The sequence below is a fragment of the Dermacentor albipictus genome, chromosome 7 (genome assembly GCF_038994185.2).
Source record: "Dermacentor albipictus isolate Rhodes 1998 colony chromosome 7, USDA_Dalb.pri_finalv2, whole genome shotgun sequence".
Classification (NCBI taxonomy): Eukaryota; Metazoa; Arthropoda; class Arachnida; order Ixodida; family Ixodidae; genus Dermacentor; species Dermacentor albipictus.
Window position 1 is genome coordinate 92,810,999 of NC_091827.1, and position 21,799 is coordinate 92,832,797.

Consider the following 21,799-nt stretch of genomic DNA (forward strand, 5'->3'; position numbering starts at 1 on the left):
CTGAATTGCGAAAGACAGAGCTGCATGGCTACGCTTGTGGTGTTCGCTTGTGGTTAAGCGTTAGGTTTAGCTCTATTGTATAAACAACACAATGCACACTGTTCAGGTAATGACTAGGCTTTTACGAAGATTCTCGAGTCTGTGCGGCGCGTTCTTCTGGCGTCTCTTGAGCGCGTTGTCTCTTCCTCGTTTCGCTCTGTCGTTGCGTCTCTTGCGCGCTCTCCAAAACGACTAAATACACTGAGACGAAGCACATATATATATATATACCCCTCCCCCCCCCCCCCACGAAGCGACACCTCCTCTTCTTCTACCCCAGCGGAGTACATCTCGTGGAGCGAGTGGCGACGGCAGCAGCGTCGTCGCCGGCGGCGCCATCTGTTGGAGAGCGGCTGCGGCGTTGCTTGGCAACGGTGGTTCAATGTCGTTCGTCGGACACGGCTTATGGCAGACGGCATACAGCTGCCTGCATACGGCATGCGGCGCGACGAGCGGAAATGTCTCGCTGGCTGGCATAGTAAAGCGTTCGTTTTAATATTATGTTTTCACTGCCTTCAATCATGCTGGAACCCCCAGTGCGGGTTGCGCCATTTCATTGTGGAACAGCAACAATAACAGCTTATTCTTGTTCTACTAGTTCTACTCATCGTGTGTGAATCAACCAATTCTTGGCCGACCCCCCACCGTGGGTGTGTGCCTGTACTGGAGAGGAAACAACACCGACGTATGTTAGACGTGAGAATAACAAGTTGCAATGAAGCGTAGGCCAGCATACTACGCTTATCTGGATGCTGGTGTTATCACCTGTATATTTTACTCCAAGCTGGCTATAACAGTTGTTCGCTTCCACGATTGAAGCTACCGCATGTCGTTCTAAATTTTCCTAGGTTCGATAGTGTGGCTACTCGCTGTTTCATCATTCTGAGTGTAGAACGCTGAGGCAACCCAACACGAATAAAGACACCTACATGTGCTTGCACATGTATTATTTCAACATGTTTCATCGTCTTGACGCTCTAGCTCTCCAAAGGTTTTTGGATTGGGTAGCAATAAACACTAATGCAGTAGGTGGAACACTGAAAAGGCAGTATCAGTACATCAATCAGTCAAACGTTGTTTATTTTCCATGAACAATTATTCTGATAGGACAACCGGGATAACGGTCATGCTGGCAGCTTGAGAGCTTCTGGCCTCCTCGCCTACAAACTATGGAGAATCAACTCGCCGGGAAGAAACAAGCTAGGATATACAAACTTCGTCGTTGTAAAAATTCTTGCCGACACCATACACATGCTGTTATCCGCCCGTGTGCCCTCGCCCTGCCCCGCAACCTCTCTGTTGTTGAAGAATTTTCCTGAGGAGGATATACGGTTGGATTATCCGTCAACCCTATTGCCCCCGGCAAGTGAAAGGGCTCAATGAAGGATGCCAGCTGCCCCAACTTTACATACCTTGCCCAAAACACTAATGTGCACCACCAGGTAATCAGGTCTTGCCCAGACACCCGACACATCCGGGAGCCCTTGTTCGGACGGTGCATCCACCACAGTGACTCGGATGCTGACTTTAGCAAGTCGAGGCAATGTGACTGCCACTACAGAAGACTTTCTTCACGATCCGATGATGCATTTCTATTTACAAGTTTCTTTGACTAGTGCGCCGTCAAATAGTGCTCTTCGGAGAGAAAAGAAAGCATCGCATACATCAACATAAAAATAAATTTCGTAGCTCTTTGAAGCACCAATAATTTATGGATGTGCTCTTTCGTAGACAAATTTCCTTAAAATGGGCTTATATTGTAAAAAATATCTGCTCTCAACAACCTAGAGACAGACTACAATGGCAGCTTGGCCTTGTTGGTTTTCCATCCCTGTGTTTACAGCGCAAAACGCAGACGGGATACGAGACAAGAAGGCGACACCAGCAGTGCTTGTGGTGTCGTCTTGTCGTCTCGTGTCCCGTCTACATTCTGGGCTGTTAACACGTAGGCACAGGCAATATGCGATAACTATAGCGCACAAATATTTTTCTCTTAAAGTTAGAAGACATACAAAAAAGTATGCTGCGCAGTGAGCAAACAATCACAAAACTGTAGAATTAACAAGAAAGATACAAGTGGTTGTCCACGGGTAAGGAGGTGCCCGGAAATTATGCCACCATGGTTGTCAATTGATCGCATACATTCCCCACCAATCTCATCAGCGCCTGAATGACATTATATTATTGTCGCAGCACTGCGCGGCTGCGGCTGAGGCAGAGAAAGACGAAGTAGAGTGTGCGCGCGTGACCTCGCGGTACTCTGCGGTGGCTGGGCCTGGCCTGTAGCTTCCCTCTCGGACCTCGTTTCACCATTTCACCCTGTAAATAAACATCATTCGCAACATCTTTGGTGGAGGTGCGGGGTAAATCTTGCACGATCCTGGATGACCCAGCTCTACCAACTGTCCGACGGAGTAGGCGCTTGGCCGGTTTACGACCACAAGCAGTGGACATGGCCGATTCCGGAGAAGGCAATGACGACCCCACCTGCGGCGGACCAGACAGCAATCACGCAGGTCAGGCTGGCTACTGGATACCGCTGCGAGAGCCACCCAGCTTTTCGGGGAAGGCCAATGAAGACGTCGACGACTGGCTTAAATACTACAACAGAGTGAGTCGGCACAACCACTGGAACACTACGAAGCAGCTCGATAACGTGGTTTTTTTTCTCGCTGGAACCGCGCTTCTCTGGTTTGAAAACTACGAGAGCGTTCAAACAAGCTGGGATAATTTTGTAGAAGAATTCACCAAGTGCTTCAGGGACCCAATCTCTAAGAAAAAGAAGGCTGAGCAGACGCTTTCCCGACGAGCTCCTTTACCTGGCGAAACGTGTACAACGTACATAGAGGCTGTTCTGAAATTATGCGGAATCGTCAGCGCTACCATGCCAGACGAAGACAAAGTAGGACATCTGCTTAAAGGAATCGCTGAAGATGTTTATAATTTTCTTATAACGAAGGACGATCTCCGTACTCCGTCTGATCTGAAGAAACTGAACTCGAGTGCCTAGCAGTCGTCTTCGCCATTCAGAAGTTCCGTCCCTATCTACATGGCCGCGCATTCACGATAGTGACTGACCATCATTCACTCTGTTGGCTGGTTGGGCTGCGTGACCCGTCTGGCCGGTTGGCCCGCTGGGCTTTGCGCCTTCAAGAGTACAGCTTTTCCGTTAACTACAAGAGCGGACGCTGTCACACGGATGCTGATTGCCTATCCCGTCTCCCTTCGCCGCACACTAAAGCTGAGGATGATGACTTCGACGACTACCTAGTTTCCATCTCTTCCGACTTTCCAGACCTGCGTACCTTCGAGAGCGAGCAAAGTTCAAAGCGAGCAAAGCCGCACTGCGCGGCTGCGGCTGAGGCAGAGAAAGACGAAGTAGAGTGTGCGCGCGTGACCTCGCGGTACTCTGCGCCGGCTGGGCCTGGCCTGTAGCTTCCCTCTCGGACCTCGTTTCACCATTTCACCCTGTAAATAAACATCACTCGTAACATTATAAATACCGTTTGAGACTTGAGCCTGCTCATGATTGCGGTTATGGATGCATTTATTCATTGTGGAATTTTACTACTGGCTTGCGGGGCGGCATCGGAGTAACAAAGAAAGCGCGGGCACATAATCTGCCATGCAAAAGGAGATGGTAAAGCTGATGAAAGCGCTCAGAAAGACGGCAGAACAATACGTATATCTAAGAATGAAGGGGTACGTCGACCAGAAAATATATTATGTTCGGCGAGAGTTTTCCTATTAGGAAGGTCAGATAACCGCACAGATCAAGTAATATCTGCTTTATTACACGAACAAAATAACTGGCGGCTGGACAAACAGGCAGCTGAATACAGCGATTTCTTCCGCTCTGACCTCACTTTGAGACCGTAGAATTCCCCAGCAGTGTTGTTGTTGCCTATTATGTATGTGGATCCTACCAACTACCACACCTAGCTGCTCGACGTTTCAGCAGCCTGGCATTTTATTTTGAAATGCAGTATTTGTGCAAATCAATGATTACGCCACTCGTCATGTGGCCATTGCTGTGTTTAGTGGTCCTCGATTTGACGCAGTGTCACCTACGACAGTTGAGCAAAATGTTTTTTTCTTTTTGTACATTTTCAGTTCCCCGCATTGCATGAAAATGCCAATCGTTACGTTTCGTTTTCCTTTTATGATGGCGCGTACCCACTGTGGAAAATGGGCCGAGATATGGATGTTAATAAAAAACTGCAGTTACTACTGTAATTAATATTAGAATAACCTAATTAATTATACATAATAATTAATTATTAAAAGATTACGTATGCTAATCTTATCCAAATCTTCCTGAAACAACTATATATTGCTCTACGGCTGAGCATACATCCCCATCCCCGTTTCCAAGACAGGAGGCTCCTAGAGAAGGAATACTCAAAGTGGAAAACAATAGACGAATTTGCGTAAACATTGATTCTGAAATGGTTTTTGGTGAAAGAAGAAAAAAAGGTACGGAATAACAAAAAATGATTTATAGTCTCATCTTCTGCACACACTGGGCTCAGAAACGAGGTTGCCAGACCAGCCCTGTGATGGTGAAAGATTAAGGGCTTATGTAGATGTAGATGCAGAGCCTGCGGAAGTACTGGCATGTACCCACTTTGGGAGATTGCCATAATTGCGCTCACCTACTACAGACAAATTAGAAGGAAGCCAGCGGTTACAGGGCTGTTCCTTGGGGGATGGGAGTGAATTCGGTCGAATATAACATCTATATGTTTGGTAAAACTGAAAAAAATGAAAAGTATGACATAATTTTATATATGTTATATAATACTAAATTATATTATATTTATTTCAGAAAGCAAGTTTGCGAATTTGTCTTTGTTATGCAGGTAGCCTCATTTCTGCATTAGTAATGTATCCTGCAGAGTTCTAAATGCATGGACAGAGCTGTCAACAGCGTGACCTAGCACACACACACAAAAAAAAACGCAGCACGGAGTACTGCGCGAGAAATGACAGTTAACAGTGCTTTGCCTTGTGCTTTTGTTGATGTGTCCTGTGTTGCAATGTTTAAAGCAGACCTTTGCAATATGTACAAATCAGCCCATTTATTAGGCTGTTAACATGAGCCGACTTCAACACTCTGAGGCTAGATTTACAGAGCCAATGGCGTAGCAACGGGGGGCCGTGGGCCCCGGGTGCAAGGGGCAAGTGGGGGGGTGTCATATACGTCTGAAGACAGCCGGAAATGGTTGCGATCCTCGACTTCCTCGACTGCACCAGGGGGGGGGGAGGGTTGACAGAAGGCCTATGGCCACCGGGTGCCAGATGACCTAGCTACGCCACTGCATAGAGCAAATGAATAGCTTTTTTGATCTTGTATCTACACCTCTTGGCGCAATGCTTCCGCTAATTTTTATTCAAGGTGGTGTAACATTTATCCGTTCGGACACTTACTACAGTGATGCTGTATACCTTTACCTCTAAATGGGCCTCTCAGTCATCTCCGTGGGCAAAAGATCGGGAGGGGCGCGCCGCTGGGTTCCTAGAAGAACCAGTAGATGGCGATCGCCTCCTCGCATCTGCGGCAGCGGCCGCGCTGGCAGTCCGGGGGCACGAAAAAAAAAGATCAAGGAAGTTCGCCTTCGTGCATAGCTTTCGGAGCGCGCTTTTTCTCGTAAAAATTACGGCTGCATAAGCTAAAATTGCCGGGAAGCATCAACTGTAGTGTTCGGAGCAGGGAGCGACGCAACTCCACTTTATTATGTAAAAGAAGAACCCGCCTAGCAAATTCTTTGTTGTGTGACAGTGCTAAGGGAAGGCCCCGTACAGTGAGGAGTCCTGAAGAGCAGCCTCTTGAAGCGCAGCCAAAGTGGGGTTAAGTGCGTCACTCTGGCCGACTCTTTGTAATTACACAAAGTATCGGCGCAAGTGAAGTATGAGGCCGCCGAAACGTCTTAGGCGAAAATTAGGTAAAGTGAATGCGAATTTTGCCAAATGAATAATTTCAAGCTACATGACAATGGGTAATCATGTTAGCTGTCATTTACGGCTTCGCTGTCCAACCATCTTCATCGCGTGGATTGGACAGCACTTATTTATTTAGTTGACATCTATAAACAGTATCCGTGGATCTCTAAAGCGAGCAACAGACCCGACACGAGGAGCATTGGCAACGTTTTTAACCATACCAGCCTAGGCCATCTAGAGCTCGCCACATCAACGGAAGATGTTGATGTGGCTGCAGCGCCGAGCATACGTCTTCACTACGTCATCATCATCATCATCACGAACCTGGCTACGCCCACTGCAGGGCCAAAGGCCTCTTCCATACTTCTCGAACTGCCCCGGTCAAGTGCTAATTGTGGCCATGTTGTCCCTGCAAACTTCTTAATCTCATCCGCCCACCTAACTTTCTGCTGCCCCCTGCTACGCTTCCCTTCTTTTGGAATCAGATCCGTAACCCTTAATGACCATCGCTTATCCTCCCTCCTCATTGCATGCCCTGCCCCTGCCCATTTCTTTTTCTTGATTTCAACTAAGATGTAATTGCATCGCGTTTGTTCCCTCACTGAATATGCTCTCTTCTTATCTCTTAACGTTACGCCCATCATTTTTCTTTCCATAGCTATTTGCGTCGCCCTCAATTTAAGTAGAAACCTTTTTGTAAGCCTCCAGGTTTCTGGCCCGTACATGAGTACTGGTAAGACACACCTGTTACACAGTTTTCTTTTGAGGGATAATGTCAACCTGCTGTTCATGATCTCATAATGCCTCCCAAACGCACTCCAGCCCATTCTTATTCTTCTGATTATTTCAGTCTCATGATCCGGATCCGCGGTCACTACCTGCCCTAAGTAGATGTTATATCTTACCACTTCCAGTGCCTCGCTCCCTATCGTAAACTGCTGTTCTCTTCCTAGACTGTTAAACATTACTTTAGTTTTCTGCAGAATAATTTTTACAATTTGTCCCTTGAGTTACCGAGCAAGGTAATATCATCAGCGAATAGGAAGGTACTAAGGTATTCTCCATTAACTCTTATCCTCAATTCTTCCCAATCCAGGTCTCTGAATGCGTCCTGTAAACACGCTGTGATTAGCCTTGGACAGATTGTATCTTCTTGCCTGACGCCTTTCTTTATTGGGATTTTGTTGCTTTCATTATGGAGGACTATGGTGGGGGTGGAGCCGTTATAGATATTTTTCAGTAATTTTACACACGACTCGTCTACACCCTGATTCCGTAATGCCTCCATGACTGCTGAGGTTTCGACAGAATTAGACACTTTCTCGTAATCAATGAAAGCTATGTATAAGGGTTGGTTATATTCCCCCATATTTCTCTATCACCTAATTGATAGTGTGAATACGGTCTATTGTTGAGTAGCCTTTAAGAAATCCTGCCTGGTCCTTTGGTTGACAGAAGTCTAAGGTGTTCTTGATTTTATTTGCGATTACCTTAGTAAATACTTTCTAGGCAACGGACAGTAAGCTGATTGGTCTATATTTTTTCAAGTCTTTGGCGTCCCCTTTCTTATGGATTAAAATTATGTTGGCGTTCTCCCATGACTCCAGTACCCTCGAGGTCATGCAGCTTTGCGTATACAGGGTGGCCAGTTTTTCTAGAACAATCTGCCCACCACCGCTTAACTAATCTGCTGTTACGTGATTCTCCCCAGCTCTTCCCCTTTGCATAGCTCCCAAGGCTATCTTTACTTCTTCCGGTGTTTCTTGTGGGATGTCAAATTCCTCTAGACTATTCTGTCTTCTTTATAGAACGCCTCAGCCACTTCAACTATCTCATCCATATTAGTAATGATATTGCCGGCTTTGTATCCTAACGCATATATCTGATTCTTGCCTATTCCTAGTTTCTTCTTCACTGCTTTTAGGCTTCTTCCGTTCCTGAGAGCATGTTCAATTCTATCCATATTATACTGCCTTATGTGAGCTGGCTTACGCTCGCTGATTAACTTGGCAAGTTCTGCCTTTTCTAAACTAGCTGTAGCGTTAGAGGCTTTCATACATTTGCGTTTCTTAATCAGATCTTTCGTCTATTGCGATAGCTTCCCTGTATCCTGTCTAGCGAGGTTACCACCGACTTCTATTGCACATTGCTTAATAATACCCACAAGATTGTCATTCTCTGGTTCAATACTAAGGTACTGAGTTACAGCCGAATACCTGTTCTGTAGGTATATCCTGAATTTTTTTATTTTCCCTCTTAGCGCTAACTCATTGATCGGCTTCTTATGTACCAGTTTCTTCCGTTCCCTCCTCAACACTAGGCTAATTCGAGTTCTTACCATGCTATAGCCACTGCAGCGCACCTTGCCGAGCGTGTCCACATCTTGTATGATGCCAGCATTAGCGCAGGTATCAGTCTATTTCATTTCTAGTCTCGGCATTCGGGCTCTTTCACGTCCCCTTTCGGCTATCCTGCTTGCGGAAGAAGGTATTCATTATCTGCATTTTATTCCGTTCTGCTGTTCCTAGAACCTATGCCATATTCTCCCACTGACTTGTCTCCAGCCTGCTTCTTGCCTACCCTGGCATTGAAGTCGCCCATCAGTACAGTGTATTCTGTTTTTACTATACCCATCGCCGATACCACGTCTTCATCGAAGCTTTCGACTTTCTGGTCATCATGACTGTATGTAGGGGCGTAGACCTGTACGCCCTATAATTTGTACCTCTTAGTAAGTTTCAAAAGACCTGCCACCCTCTAATTCATGCTATAGAATTCCTGTATATTACCAGGTATATCCTTACTAATTAGGAATCCAACTCCTAGTTCTCGTGTTTCTGCAAAGCCCCGGTAGCACAGGACGTGCCCGCTTTTTAGCACTGTATATGCGTCTGTGGTCCTCCTAACCTCACTGAGCCATGTTATATCCCATTTACTGCCCGCTAATTCCTCCAATAGCACTGCTAGACTCGTCGCACTAGATGACGTTCTAGCGGTAAACGTCACCAGGTTCAGATTTCAATGGCAACCTGTCCGGAACCAGAGATTCTTAGCACCGTCTGCTGCGTAACAGGTCTCACCACCGCCGTGACAACGGCGGTGGTGAGACCTGTGACGTGTGTTTGAGACCTGTGTTTTATCCGTGGTTGGTGAGACCAGCCACGGACAAAAAAATATTGAGAAGGCATTGAATTATCGTTGATCATTGTTGAGTTTTTTATTGAGGAATTATGAAAAGTTTGTTGGAGAAATGTTGGGTTGAGTGTTGAGCGGTCTTGAATATTGGCCACTGAAATGGAAACACCATTGGGTGTCTCAATGTTGAATAATTGTTAAGTTACTATTGAAATTCAATTGCACTTAGACGGCTCGTTGTGTTCGTCTTGTTGAATGGTTGTTGGGTTACCATTGATGCTGCGTTGAAGTGACCTGATAGGTCTGTTGACCTGTTATTAAGTTATTGTTGTCACAGCCCTGAAAAGTACATTGTGGCCCAGTTGAGATGGCATTGATATTTCAGAAGTCGCCATTGAAATATGATTGACATTTCGTTGGGCCAGTGTATTTTTATCCATATATTGAAATTACTTTGTTATTCACACTTGCATGCCCCGGTGCCTGCTCATAGCTTTCACACACACAAAGAAATGCAAAGGAGAGACTGATCTGTTTGAAGTACCTTTATTTACACTGAAGATGCGTACCCATTAAACATTATTACGGCACATAAGGCACCACTACATCGAACCTGGAGACATACGCTATTAGCTTCAGCACCCCTAACGGTGGAAATACATCTGAACAGCCTATACATAAGAATTGAATCAAAACGATCATTGTGGAATTCACCTGCGACCTAAGTCTATGACTAGAAGGCAAAGCGACTCAGAAGGCTGGGCTTAAGCATACCCTTTTAACAACCAACTTTGAAAATTTGAAGCTGCTTTCGTGTGAATGCACCCAAGACATCTGAATACGTTACAATAAAATGTTTCGCACACTAACACATCACAGGAATAGTTACGGCTCACCGTGAGAAGGCAAAATAACAATCTTGAAACAAATGACTTCACGTAAATATTTACAAGCTTTAGCACACGTCTTTCACTGTGATTAAAATTTAATGAAGTACCAAAGTACACCTGTCTGAGCTTTTCGTCTTCGAGATGTATATATTTTCATGTTGCCCAAATAAATTATAAAATAACATCACTCAACTTAGCTATTAATTGATGAGACGAAGCATCATTTAGAAAGTTGTCGGGCATGTTGAACACTTGAATCATGTTTCTGATGAGCCAGGTTTGCTTTCTTCATAAATAAACTTGTAGAGCTTTTGTGTAATAAATGCAACTTATCTCCCTGGCACAAGTCAAGAACAGTACACCATTTGATTATGTTAAATTGACGTACAGAAGAGCTTGTAGGTGGTATTTCCTCAATTTAGTGAGCTCATTTTCATTTATTTTTTTTAGACTTGGAGAAAACTAATTAGAGCACGTTTTGGGCCTTTTTCACTATACCCAGCAACCAAGTGGTAGCTCAGTCAATAAAGAGATAAGGCAAGGCTAATACCTTGAACGAAAAGAGAAAAAAATATTTATTTAGCGCAGAACATTGGTAGTAACACACGGCTAACACACTTCCTAAGAGCAAAATAGATGGTCACCTGCACTTGCAGTATCAATTACCCCAGAAATAGTCACAAAGTATGATAAAAGGTTCCAATTGCTGGACAGCCAGATTGGGGAAACAGTGAAAAACGCAAATAAATGCGTATACGAAACACCAATGACCTCAATTGCGCAGGTAAAGTGTTATTAAAATGATACCACACTTTTAATGCATAAAATACATAAATCTTGCATAAAATTGGGACAAAGCTGCAACAAAGGCGGAGGGAGATACAGCACCCGCGTTGAAAAAAAATTACAAGTGATATACATGCCTATTTAAGCTCAAGACAATTTTAACTCCAATATGTACAAAAACAACACATGCACTGACGGCTATAAAAAGGTTCCTGCGCCTGGAGAACGCAGGACAGTAAAAGGCAGCGTCATGAGAACCGAAGAGGAAAGTTCGTACAAATAAGGAACCCTAGGATCATAAAACATCCTGTATACACCACCTATTGATCATTAGGAGAGGAAAGGAGGTAAGCTTTGACATTCTTCTTTAAAGAGTTCAGGGACACGCATTTCTGACTGATTTGTACGGGCGTCTTGAGCTGGAGTTTGAGGTATAGTAGCGGCGCCTAACGGCGGCGCGCGAAACGTTATCCGGGTAGTACCTGCTTGGGTAGTATTGAGACCTGGCTGTTGTGAAGCTCGAGTTTTGCGTCGATGCGCACTTTTTTCTGCCCTGTTGCGCGTGCGAAAAGGCTCGCTACTTCTGACAGACCATGGCGACCACGCTGCGAGCTAGCCGCAACTTATAGTTTAACGAAAACGTACTTTCCATGGGACGTAATGCTGGAAGCAAAAGGAATCGGCGACGCCGATCCGGAGAGATAGCTCAGCCTCGAAAAAAGCGTCACCGTCGTTACTGCTGCGTCGTAGGCTGCCATGAGTAAGAAAGCCTGAATCACAACATCATTCTACCGTTTTTCTTCAAGGTCTCACGAAGCGGAGCGTCGGGTGCTCTGGATAGCTGCAGTTCGTCACGCTGGGTAAGCGAAACTTCGCGCCATGCTGACTGCTTCGCCTGTCTTGAAGCTGGCTTGATTATCTGCGTTGCTAAGATTCGGTCTTTTGTACCTAGAGTCCCGACGGCAGAGCGAAATAGCAGCAGGCATGGCTGGTGATTCACGATTCGAGACCCGGCCACCGCGACAATTAACAATTCAGCCGGTGCTAAGTGGTGAAGTGAGCAGGTGTGTGCAAATGATCACAAATGGTCGGGCTGATTCGGTGACAATTCACTACCCCACTATGAGCAGCACAGGTTAGAAAGTTAAATGTGCTCATACTTGACCTCAAGCCAGCACGTTGAGGCAGTGCAGCAAGGTAGTATTAATTGCCGCACTTCGATGTTCGAGCTCTGTCATTGAAAGCCACATCAAGCGAGCAACGCATGAGCTCGCGCTGCAGCGCGATTCGCATGTACGTTACTGCGAGCACATATGCATTGCATCAGTTATTTATCAGTTGCTAAAGGGACAGATGGCCCCTACTACAGTGCAGGCTTAACTACTTGTCTAGAGGCATGCATTTAACAAAGTTTGCAGGAGGCCCACCGTTTCGTGGCATGTCGAAAGACCACTGCCGTCGCGGCGCGTGCGATCGCGCGCTCCAGCAGTTCTTACATCGCAGCACGCTGAAAGACCGCTGCCGTCGTGGCGCGTACCGTCGTGCGCTCGAGCAGTTCCGTACACATGATCTCTGTTTATCGCTGCTGTGAATTAATTTATAGCAAGCATTTCCTCGCGCTTGTGCGCCTGAACCTAGCAGGGTGCAAGCCTTACCTGAAGTTCAACTTCGTACGCGACTCGCTTTACTTGCCATTGACACCGCGCTAAAACTTCGCCGCTTATTTCTTGAACGGCGTAATTTGCTGCCTTTACGCAGCGTGCCACCCCTGAAAAAAATATTAGGTGCCCGATATTTGCTGGAAGCCATGGTACAACAGAACCGAAAGTGGCGGGTCCATATTGTACACGTGCTTTCCGAAGCAGACGATCGAGCTTGGTACTACCGAGTTCATGACAGCGGGCGCTTTTTAGCACCATTTTGGAAGCGTCCCCTGGGCAATGCAGGAGCCCCATGGCCTCTGTATGTCTATTGAGAAGCCTTGGAATTAAGTATGACAGCATTTGGGTTCCGTAGGTGGTCCTCACAACTGGAGTTCTGTAATGGTCGTGCCTTAAATTAGCCCTCTGTACTGCATCGCGGTCACGCGTGGGGCAGAATGGCGACGTTCAGAGGATTGCTTCTACACTACCGCAGAGAGCGGAACTCGGCATCCTCGAATCTGCCTTTTGCTATAGCTTAAGTTTATACTCAACACACACTTATGGGCTAGTTGGTGATATTGAAGCAGCGCACTTAAATCTGGCACATCAAAACACACATAAATAGGAGATACACTGGCGCTACACCGCAACTACTGCTTTGTTTCGCAAGCACCCGCAATTTGTAGTTCCCTTATAGATGCGCACGTGCTCTGACGCTAGTGAGACGTGAACAAGTGGCACAGTAAAAAAAAAGCTAAATGTCGTCTTTGTTTTTTTTTGTTTTTTACACTGCGTCTTGTTCACGGCTCACTGTCGTGAGAGTACGTGAGCGTCTGAAAGGACACTACAAAAAGCGCCTCTTTCAGAAACAAACAGTAGTTTCAGGCCGGCACTTGTTATGTCATTTTTATGTGTGCGTGAACACGTTAGATTTAAGTACGCTACTTCAATATCAGTAGTAATAAGAGCTGACCCACTTCAACTCATCAGAGCTGTTCTTGCGGCGTTTTCTTTCTGTAAACAGGTCAAGAGCACTCGTTCCTCCTCGAAAGAGCAACGACAAGTACTACAGCAGAACTTTATGAAAGAATATTGAACAAAGCTGTTAATTAGATGTTGCCGCAGCCGCCAAGTCATGGTTCTATATTTACAGATTCAATGGTAGATCTACGAAACGCTCGCAACATGAACAGGACTCGGAAGCAACATCGTTTATTTAAATGCCAAAGACATCCTTGCTCATCAGCGTGGAGTCCGCAGAAAATACCCGCCGCTTCGCCCAATACTTAACGGGGAAGAGGCCGCCGAATGGCGTGAAATACAGACCGGGGTGTTCCCATATTTAAAATTGCTAAACGCCATGTATCCCACTCGTTATAGGGCCAACTGTCCTTGGTATGGTGGCATACCTACACTAATATACATAACCTGGGACTGGGAGTGCACTAAGCACCCTCATAGGCGAAATACCAGCAACACAATGGAGCAGTCTGGAACACAGCTCGCCCGCTCCGACCTGGCAGGACAAAAGTCTTTAATTAGCCAGGTCAGGCAGGCGGTAGAGGTCAGTGGGGCCCTGGACTGAGAGGCTCCGACCACCCCTCCTTCAAATCTTTACAATTGCAATAAAGTTTCTCTCTCTCTCATCGTTTACCTTGAGATGTGGGCTAGCTTCATGACCTAGACAACGTCTTTAGCAATCCATTGTATTCCAGTCGGTTCCACAACATTGCGGTGTTTAGGAAAATGAGACAAGTATCTCCAGTACAAGAAATATGGGAAGACACGGTTTAAGAGGAGTGACGCATCGGTGATGCTTAAACTGAAGCACGGGTGAAAAAAAAAAAAACGAGCCTGCACTCAGCCAATTCATCAACACATCTTCCTTCAGTGGATGCACCGGGACTGGAAAATGAAACTTCTGCGCCAACTTCCCGGTTGCACGAAACTGAATCATCGTGTTCGCCTGAACGCTGTGCTTGAAGTTATTTGTACCGACATGGCCAATCAGCCAATCGCTACTGTGACATTGGTGGTGTGGCAGAAACGGCAGAGCACGATCTATTAAAATGTGCCGCATACAGAAAGAAAGAAAATTTTAAAAATGATAGGAACAAAATTAGGCGGACACCAGTAGTGCTGAGAAACACATTAGATAATGTGGCTTGCTCTTATGAGCAGCGCCTGATTTTAAGTTTTAAAGTGAAGCTATCTTTGCCTGTTCCTTCGACTTTTCCACTGCTGTTGTTGGCTGCGGCTGCTACCTGGCCCGCCGCGTCGAGTTGGGGTACAGAGCTCACGGCAGAGGTGAGGGTGACAACATAGGCGACGTCAACGACGTTTAAATTGAGTGGGTCCGCAGTACTCTTTGAAATGCCATGGGGCACGCAAGAATGCCCTTTGGACGCCGTAATTAGGCGTGACCCTCCGCGAAAGCATCTCGGGAGCTGCCGCACTTGCCTGCATGCCAGAAAGGAGGAGGTATAGTCCAGGAAGGAGGTATGGATAATGTTTGAGAGGGAGTAGAGAGAGAGAGAATAAAGTTTCTTGGCAAAACAAGTCGGAAATTTTTCTCGATAAGTAGGGCCTATCAGTCCGGAGTCCATTGCCATGCGCGACTTCGCGAGCCCGCTGGATCAGCCGTTGCTCTTCCTACCGACTTGTGCTGAGCAGCGCAGACTCCCATGAGGAAAGGGTAGGGTTGGGTATAGGAGGGACATCCGAAGGGTTAGGGCATTCCCATGTGGAGTGGTGCACCGTGGGTTTGGCGCCACAACAGGGACAATAGGATGGGTATAGGGTGGGATGAATGACATCTAGCATGTGGATACAAGGAAAGGAACTTGTCTGCAGTTGCCACCAGAAAGCGTCGTGTGCTCTATTAAGCGAATGATGAGGAGGCGGATAGTTATGGCGACTTTTTCGGCAGCACTCGAGCGTCTCGGTGTAGTGTAGGGGCTCTGGCGGAGCGTCGTCTGGGTTGGACAGCTCTTCCGATGGTGCCTGGCAAGTCAGACCTCGGGCTACCGCATTAACGCGTTCATTACCATGGAGAGAGGCGTGTCCAGGAGTCTAAACGATACGCATCCTGTGTAACGCGGTAGCGAGCAGAAAGTACATAATTGGATGTGTCCGTGCAGTCACAAGTCCTTGCGCGAGGGCCCGGCAGGCAGCCTACGAGTCCGTCACTGTGGTGATGGGGGTGTCATGTGCGGGAAGGGTCGAGGCGTGGACAGTGGCCTGGGACATATCTCCTTAATCTGCTGAGTAGCTGTATATTTTGAGAACTGTGGCACACACCCTAAACGCGTCTGTGTTGTCAGTTACAGCTAAATGCATGGCCCGCCTTCCTGGGTAGCGGGTCGCGTCAGTGTACAAAACCGGTGTCATTGTGGTGCCATCTCCGAAAATGCGCGCCAGGACCGGCGTGGCGCTCGGCATGCATATTGCGGGTAATTGGAGCTACTTGTAGAGAGAGAGAGGAGGCAGGGAATGTGTACAACCGGATCCCGCACTGACGCAGTCTGGAAACGGGTGGTTACCCTTACCCCCCTCTGCTAGTGGCAGTTCGCCTAACATGACACGGGAGAAGGAAATACGTCGTAAGAGAGCATTGCTCTTTTGAACTCTCTTCAGTAAGGAAATGAACGAATAAATGAAGCTGCTGTCTGTCTTCTGCGCGCTACTCGGACAAGCACGAGTGGTACAGGCAAAGTACCATTTGAGAAAACATCACTACTGTCGTATGCCATGAGCATCACTGCGAAATCCATCCAATGAACGCAAACAGCACAGAAAATTTGCCTTTATCGACTCCCACACTGCGTGGGATCTGCTTATTTCTTTTGTTGGCCTATTTTGTGGATATTGCCTTGCTTTTCAAGCTTTGGAAAAAAGCTATATCTACATTTGGAACCACCAAACTTGATTTCCACATAAAACATATACCGAACATTATTTCACATGTAAATACTAAGACCTTCTTCCGTGGGCCTTCTTGTTTTCTTCCACTCTCTATTTCTCTGTTAGTCCTATGAGTCCTTGACTGCCTCCCCCATGCAAAGTAGCATGTAGGTGACTTTGCCCACGCTGGCAGGTTCATTTCCGTTTCAATAAAGAGCTTTTCTCCCCCTCTCTCTCTCTGCAAACATTGCTGTGAATCATTCTCAGAAATGAATTTGTGCTCGCGCGTGTGCAATCTCTGCCGCTAGATGCTACTTATTATTATACAAGAAATAAGAAAGAAGTCGCGTTCCAAACAACTTTGTTGTTTGCAGAAAATTATGGAAGCTGATCTTTCTTTCACTACTCAAGTACAAGTACGCGCTTCCCCTTCGAGGAACGCACATGCACATTGACAGACAAATGTGGTTATTTTAACTATCATTAGCATATATATGCGTATTTTAGTCTGTCATCGAATATTTCTATGATCAGGTTACGATCTGTCGTATCAGTCCTACAGCAACAGGTGCTTTCAATATAGCATTTCTCCGGCCCTTGATGAGCATCGCCGTTTAATGTTACCTCACAGCGTTCATAAGAGAGTAATTTACGGTGATCAAGTCTTGCGGAGCCAGGCCAAACTATGCATAACCGATGTGGCGCTGTCTGTACTTGGAGCTGAGCAAGGTAACAGTGAAACAAGGCGCGAGTGCTACAATTGCCAAAGCAATAAAATCACCCTCGGGTGTAGGACTCGTGAAGGTTACCTGCAGCTGCGTTGTTAAGCTCTTTTGTAAACCTTTCGCCATTTTATTTTAATGATCTTAATATTTTTTTTCTGCTCACAGCACAACTGAATCAATATTCAAGGGCTTTGAAATAACTTTCGGAAAGCCAATAAACCACAGAAGCCCTTTTTAATAACAAGGACCCATAGACAATTATGGGAAAACAAGGGGAATGCGGAAGATGGAAATTCAAGACAAAACAAGAACAAGAAGAAAACGGGAGTCAACGTTTCGACAAGTGGACTTCTCTTTTCCAATGCCTTGTAAAAGACAAGTTCACTTGTCGACACGTTGGCTCCCGCTTTCACCTTGTTCTCGTTTTGCTCATAGACAATTATGTCGTTTTTAATTATATTTATCTTCGATATTCAAACTGTTATAATAAACATAGAGCATGCTAATAATTACTTCAAATAGAAGGACGCTTAAGAGCACGGCATGGGGCTTGGACGGGTAAATTAATTTTAGCGGGTCCAGGCCTGGCATTGGTTTGTTCACCTATAAGTAAGCCCTTGAACACGCGCAAAATGACTGCATAATTTAAAGAAACTTTGTGGGAAGCTCAAGTGACACGTAGGAAAAAACTGGTGCTCAGGGACCTTAGGAAACAATATAGCAACACAGTTCTACTTTATTTCTCTTGTCTAGTCTATGCTTTGTACAATGACTTCAATTCTTTTTGTTTCTGCGAAAAGGCAACAAAACGGTTTTTTTTTCTCAAACCGAAAAAATCACTAAAACAGCTATTGGATAGAGTTGGACTAATACCGTATTTCGTTTACATCACTTTGATGATTGGTTTATGGTTCCTGCGGATTAAACAAACATGATTTCCACATTACCCGCATTCGTGGTTGTGGTGTAAAAGCGCAGCTGGTTGTGCAAGTGCATTTGCAACGTTCTTTATATAGATGCACGTTTTAATTTTCAGCTAATTTGGAACTTCGTAAACTTCAGAACTTTTCTCACTGTAGGAACAGTCTACAAGATTTTTCTTTATTACAATGACAATTAGGACACTTCAGGCGCGTTCGCACTGCCACCACCGTGCTGCGAGAGTATCGACGTGCTAGCGCGGTTCGCGTATGGTTGGTTAAAAGACCATTAAATGTTGCCGAATATCAAGGTTTGCGAAAAAGGATACTAGGTAAATAATATCGAATGAAATGGTCAAACGCACCACTTACAACTAGAGCAGGTACATTATTCCGCTAAAATCGGGCAGCATGCCTGTACCGTCAGTGCACAAAGGACAGCTAAATATCAAAGACAAAGCACAAGTTTTGAACCGATCCCACATTCTCATTAAAACGCTTCACGAATAACTTCTCATCATCCTTCGAGCCTCGTTTTCAAACAGCCTTCCCATGAATGAATATCTGTTGTATGGAATGAGAATTTCGAAAATGGATGAACAATAGGTTGCCGAATAAACGTAGGGCATTCTGGGAAAAAAAAAACAATGCTCTTGGATAACTTGTGCGCCGTAAACAACTTGAAAAAGTCCTCTTATAAGTAACTGGTCGTAACTTGAAAGACATGAATCCTACATGACTATAGGAAAGCAGTAAGATTGGCGAGTTCGTTCAAATTCAAGGTGGAAAATGCACAACTAGCTCTAACGCATATGGACAAAAGAAAAGGCAAGGGCGAGCGCTCGCTGAGTAAATCTTCAATTGTGAGTCAGCGTTCGTTCTTGCCTGCAGTGCTAAACTCGCGCTTTTTCCACCGTCAATGCTACGTGACAGTCCTGCCAAAACGGTTAAATGACAGAGTACATGCAAACCTGAAATGTCATGTGGGCTTCTACCACGAAACACAAACAAAACCTGCATTATCGACTTAGTTTCGGCATCACTTCATATACTTGCGTGTTTGATCTACTTGGGATTATATGTGATGCTCTATTTAGCAGACCTAGAGCGGTAACAATGCATTACAATCTGTGGTTGGGCAATATTTGGTTAGTTTCTATATTCGAAAGTGTCCATATGTTGTGTTCGAATACGAATAGTAAGTGTGCAATATTCGATTCATATTCGAAACTTCGAACACACGCCCTCCCCTTGCATGTAGAGATGCAGAGTCCGTTTAGCTGCAAAAGCGTAAAAGCCGAGTCAGGCCTAAGCTGCTTTCACACAGGGTAGGAGACCGCGCAATTTGTTGTTGGATCTTGTTCCGCGCCGAGCAAGAAGATAGATCGTGCCCTTGAGCTCGGCTCAGTTGACTCTGGTGGAGTCAGCGCAGCATTCTGCCTGCCGTTGCTGGCATGAGCGCTGTGCGCTCAGACACTAGGTTTCCTGCCAAGGAGCTGGGCGCTTAAGGGGGCATCTGAGCGGGAAGTGGTCTGAACGGAAATGACATCGTAAGACAATCTCCATACAGCGCTGACAAGCTCCGACGTTTTTCTCTGTTTTACATCAGTCTCATCTCGTGCACCATCCAGGTTCGACGCTGGCGACGTCGTTGACGGAGTTCTTCGTTGTGCCAGTGTTGTGACATGCCTTGTATTTTCTACCGCGCTGCGCCGGCCCCGCAGCAGCAGCTTCTTGTGCTGCGAGGTGCGTAAGTCGCATCCACAGATAGCCGGAAGAACGCGCAAGTTGCTCGAGTGCAACGCACGAAATTGTTATCGCTGTCAATGCTTAGCCTTCATGAACTTTTCCCTTTTGTGCAAGTGTGTAATTAGTTGTGTTGAGCTCTAGGTCTTTACAACACTATGTGTACACAATAGTTCTTAGTAAAATAACCTCCCCAAACTCCTTAACCAAGCCTTCGCTTCTGTCACCCTTTTCATGCTAGTAGTACGCTTGCAGTATGGGAAATGCTTCTCCGCAACGTTCTATTGCGACTGCAATATTATGGTAAGGTGGTTTGATACATCAACTAAGCAATGGCCTTTTCAAAACATGTCGACGGGTTCCTTCTGGTGGGGGGGGGGGGCGCATTCGTACATTCAGTGGCCCGGCCCTAGCCTTGGCCTGAAGCCATAGCCTAGGGTCGGATTTTTACTGGTGGGCCCGAGCCGGGCGATGGCCGGAAAATTCGGCCCATGCAAAACTCTTGGGCATTTACTAAAAGAAGTTTCTTCCACACAGCCTTTCTGAAGTAACTCGAGAAGCAGTTGCCAAAGAACGAACGCTTTATTAAAGCTTAGTGTTGCTTTTATAGTCCTTATCTTGTGACGTCAGCCACAGCCACTGCCGATTCACAAGAGGCATGGCCGGTGAATCTAACAAAACAAATACGTGTCAGCGGCGCATGCTGATTCACAACAATTCTTCCCCCTTAAGGAGTGAAGCGGTCCGGGGGCCGGCGCTTCCGCTTCGACCTACGCAGTGTCACTTCAGCCCGGTCAGTCACTTGCGGCTCGCTGGTAGAAACCTCGGCTTCGGCCCGCCCGTCTGACGGCGTTCGAATGTCGGTGCCTACTTGAGCCTGACTGTGACTGCTGTCATGTCCTTGAGACTGCGAGTCTGCCGCTGCGTTCTGGCTGCCTTTAGTCGTTGGTGCTTGCATGGGAGCCTCGGGTTCCATCGCTTCTCCTCCCACGCTGGTCCTCCTGGTTTTTAGCTGGTCGAGGTGGCGGCGATGTTGCTCCCCATCTGCTGTCTTTACCGTTGCCATTCGCGAGCCTTCGGTGGATTCTAACGAGCCTGGTTTCCATTTGTCACCCACTCCGTAGTTCTTGAAGCAGACGTCTTTGCTCAGCGGTGGGCCACTGTTGCACGCATCTGCAGAAGGGAATGGTCGCGACACGACGTTGTGCAATAAAGAACGTGGCTGATATCCGAGAAGCATAGAAGCTGGGGTTTGCCAATTTGTCAAGGGAGTGCGCCGATAATGCGAAAGAATGTGGTCCAGCCGAGCTTGCAAACTGCCGCGTGCGTTTTTGTTTAACCCCTGTTTTACAGTCCATACCGCTCTTTCCGCCAGGCCATTAGACTGCGGTTTGTAGGGAGCTGTCCGCAAATGAGCGATGCCATTGCGCTTCATAAATGCCCTGAACTCTTCACTAGTAAACTGCGGCCCGTTGTCCGTTACCAGGGTCCTCGGCAAACCGAACCGGCTGAACATAGTCTGCAGTGCTTCAATCGTCTTTGCCGAACTGGCGGTCTTCATGGCGGTAACCTCGATCCATTTCGTATGGGAATCAACCACGATCAACAACATGTTACCTTCCACAGGACGCGCAAAATCGACATGGACCCTAGACCATGGCTCCTCTGTGTCCGGCCAAGGCACGGGTTGTCGGGCAGGAGGCATGCTGCCCCATTCTATGCTTGTTGGACACGCGTTGACCAGCTTCTCAATGTCCCGATCGAGCCCTGGGTACCAGAAAACAGAACGTGCCAAGTTTTTCATAGCCGTTATCCCTTGATGTGCATCATGTAGCATACGCAGCATTGACTGCCGCGCACTTGTTGGAATAACCGCTCGATGGCACCAGTACACAATTCCATGGCTGTACGTCAGTTCGTCTTTCCTGTGCATGTACACGCGCAACGGCTCCTGAGCCGGTTGCAAGTACCGTGGCCAGCCATTCTGAATGTAATTGCGGACTTGCGCGAGGTCGCTGTCGTCAACAGTCATTTTAGCCAAGTCACTCGCCGACAGAGGACAGGCATTG